Below are 3992 nucleotides of genomic sequence, written 5' to 3'. Positions count from 1 at the left end.
GTGATATTCCATTGTACATAAGGACCACAACTTTTTGATCCATTTTTCGCTTTCCTGGGATATTTAAGGTGGAATGAAGTGGAGGTCCTTGTCAACACAGCAGCCCTAAACTTTGGGGTGCTTGTGTCTTGCTGATTTTCAATTTTCCCACTTTATCCCCCCATGCGTGGAAGTGCCCTATGCTCTCTAAGCTGTGTTTTTTAGATGTTTCAGGACACACCGTACACTTCTCCAGAGTGGCTGTTGGCGATTTACATCCCGCCCATCAGTGTAGCAAGGCTCCCATTTCTCCATGGCCTGTCCTGCATTTCTGGTTTTGACACTTTTTTCAGCATGGCCCTTTTGACCGATGGGAAGCGAGACTTCTTTGTAGCGCTGATTTGCCTTTCCAGGTTGCTTGGTTGGCCAAAAAGGGCGTATGCGTTTTTTCCTGAATATATTCAGGAAAAAACGCATACGCCCTTTTTGGCCAAGGGCATCATTGTCAACGTTTTGCCGCTTTTCATGTGCTTTAAAGGCGATTCGAATCTACCTCCTGAAATCCGTTTCCTGCAATTCTGCCTTGATTTCAAATCCTCTTCTTTGCCTTCCCTCAATATATTTGTGGACGAGAGTTATCATTAATAACTCTGCAGGTTTGTGAATTGCAGTGCCCTGAAGCTCCATTTTACAAGTCGCTTTTTTGGGAGCTGGCCGCAAAAGCGCAGGATGGCTTCAGGCCCTGTTCTGCTTCCGGGGGGCAGGCTGAGCCTGTGGTTAATTCTTCTTCCTGATGGGAAAATAGAGTGACCTGTGCCTGTCCCAACACCAAGAGCTAGTCTCTCATTGGTTCCCCGTCTTCCCGTTCATCCTCAGGACAAATTGCAACCTGTACGGAACAGGAGGTTAAAGGTGCTGATGCTCCAAGTAGGGAGATTGCTAGTAAAGTGGCTGGAATGGCGAACCCGAGCACAAGGAGATGAGAAATGAGGTGCGTTTTAGAAACCTTTCCCCATCACACGGTGTACCATCTTCTGGGTTTCTCATGCATGTTTTCGATGTAGGAAGATGCCCTTGAACCTGGAGATTTGGGACCCATGCGATGGGTAGCACGCAGTATTACTTTAAAGGGTCTGCGTTTGCTCACCCAACCTCACCAAACCTCTCAGCCCCAAGAGTGTCCACCCTTATGTCTCATCCAGCTGTGGGTCTAGATATGGTCAATCCAGGTTGCATCACAGCCCCTGAACGAATTGTGTAAGAGTTTCTCTGTCTTTCCCTGTCTTTGTTTCATGGGTTTTTAAAAGTAATTTATTTTTATAATGGGGTTTAGCTGCTTTTCACGGCTGTGTTTATGCCGCTTTACACCCACTTGACACACTAACAGAGAGATATCAATACATAGGTTTTAAGATTATTACTAGTCAGATATATTCTTGTGCGGTGAATCGGGCGTGTTGAGTCCAGTTCTCTGAGCAAGGAGTAGGTCTTGTCTATTACATATTGGGTTTATGGAACGGTATCTGAGCTAATTTGAAACTCTTGTTTTATGTATCACCCCACCTCACCTTTCCCGTTAAGCAGCCATAGTGTGTTTTCTGCATGTGTGACTCTGTTCTGTTTTGTAATTCAGTTCAAGTGTAACGGTTTTTACATTCCCTCTATAAGTGACACCTTAGGAGAAGTGTCCTTTTCTGTGTGACTTATTTCACTTAGAATCGTCTTACCTAAATCCACTCATCATGCTGCTACTAGCCTTATGACATTGATTTCATGGCTGAGTGATATTCCATTGTACATAAGGACCACAACTTTTTGATCCATTTTTCGCTTTCCTGGGATATTTAAGGTGGAATGAAGTGGAGGTCCTTGTCAACAGAGCAGCCCTAAACTTTGGGGTGCTTGTGTCTTGCTGATTTTCAATTTTCCCACTTTATCCCCCCATGCGTGGAAGTGCCCTATGCTCTCTAAGCTGTGTTTTTTAGATGTTTCAGGACACACCGTACACTTCTCCAGAGTGGCTGTTGGCGATTTACATCCCGCCCATCAGTGTAGCAAGGCTCCCATTTCTCCATGGCCTGTCCTGCATTTCTGGTTTTGACACTTTTTTCAGCATGGCCCTTTTGACCGATGGGAAGCGAGACTTCTTTGTAGCGCTGATTTGCCTTTCCAGGTTGCTTGGTTGGCCAAAAAGGGCGTATGCGTTTTTTCCTGAATATATTCAGGAAAAAACGCATACGCCCTTTTTGGCCAAGGGCATCATTGTCAACGTTTTGCCGCTTTTCATGTGCTTTAAAGGCGATTCGAATCTACCTCCTGAAATCTGTTTCCTGCAATTCTGCCTTGATTTCAAATCCTCTTCTTTGCCTTCCCTCAATATATTTGTGGACGAGAGTTATCATTAATAACTCTGCAGGTTTGTGAATTGCAGTGCCCTGAAGCTCCATTTTACAAGTCGCTTTTTTGGGAGCTGGCCGCAAAAGCGCAGGATGGCTTCAGGCCCTGTTCTGCTTCCGGGGGGCAGGCTGAGCCTGTGGTTAATTCTTCTTCCTGATGGGAAAATAGAGTGACCTGTGCCTGTCCCAACACCAAGAGCTAGTCTCTCATTGGTTCCCCGTCTTCCCGTGCATCCTCAGGACAAATTGCAACCTGTACGGAACAGGAGGTTAAAGGTGCTGATGCTCCAAGTAGGGAGATTGCTAGTAAAGTGGCTGGAATGGCGAAGCCGAGCACAAGGAGATGAGAAATGAGGTGCGTTTTAGAAACCTTTCCCCATCACACGGTGTACCATCTTCTGGGTTTCTCATGCATGTTTTCGATGTAGGAAGATGCCCTTGAACCTGGAGATTTGGGACCCATGCGATGGGTAGCACGCAGTATTACTTTAAAGGGTCTGCGTTTGCTCACCCAACCTCACCAAACCTCTCAGCCCCAAGAGTGTCCACCCTTATGTCTCATCCAGCTGTGGGTCTAGATATGGTCAATCCAGGTTGCATCACAGCCCCTGAACGAATTGTGTAAGAGTTTCTCTGTCTTTCCCTGTCTTTGTTTCATGGGTTTTTAAAAGTAATTTATTTTTATAATGGGGTTTAGCTGCTTTTCACGGCTGTGTTTATGCCGCTTTACACCCACTTGACACACTAACAGAGAGATATCAATACATAGGTTTTAAGATTATTACTAGTCAGATATATTCTTGTGCGGTGAATCGGGCGTGTTGAGTCCAGTTCTCTGAGCAAGGAGTAGGTCTTGTCTATTACATATTGGGTTTATGGAACGGTATCTGAGCTAATTTGAAACTCTTGTTTTATGTATCACCCCACCTCACCTTTCCCGTTAAGCAGCCATAGTGTGTTTTCTGCATGTGTGACTCTGTTCTGTTTTGTAATTCAGTTCAAGTGTAACGGTTTTTACATTCCCTCTATAAGTGACACCTTAGGAGAAGTGTCCTTTTCTGTGTGACTTATTTCACTTAGAATCGTCTTACCTAAATCCACTCATCATGCTGCTACTAGCCTTATGACATTGATTTCATGGCTGAGTGATATTCCATTGTACATAAGGACCACAACTTTTTGATCCATTTTTCGCTTTCCTGGGATATTTAAGGTGGAATGAAGTGGAGGTCCTTGTCAACAGAGCAGCCCTAAACTTTGGGGTGCTTGTGTCTTGCTGATTTTCAATTTTCCCACTTTATCCCCCCATGCGTGGAAGTGCCCTATGCTCTCTAAGCTGTGTTTTTTAGATGTTTCAGGACACACCGTACACTTCTCCAGAGTGGCTGTTGGCGATTTACATCCCGCCCATCAGCGTAGCAAGGCTCCCATTTCTCCATGGCCTGTCCTGCATTTCTGGTTTTGACACTTTTTTCAGCATGGCCCTTTTGACCGATGGGAAGCGAGACTTCTTTGTAGCGCTGATTTGCCTTTCCAGGTTGCTTGGTTGGCCAAAAAGGGCGTATGCGTTTTTTCCTGAATATATTCAGGAAAAAACGCATACGCCCTTTTTGGCCA

This window comes from Balaenoptera physalus (assembly GCF_965194825.1).
Source record: "Balaenoptera physalus genome assembly, chromosome: 4".
NCBI lineage: Eukaryota > Metazoa > Chordata > Mammalia > Artiodactyla > Balaenopteridae > Balaenoptera > Balaenoptera physalus.
Note: the sequence above shows the minus strand (reverse complement) of the source record.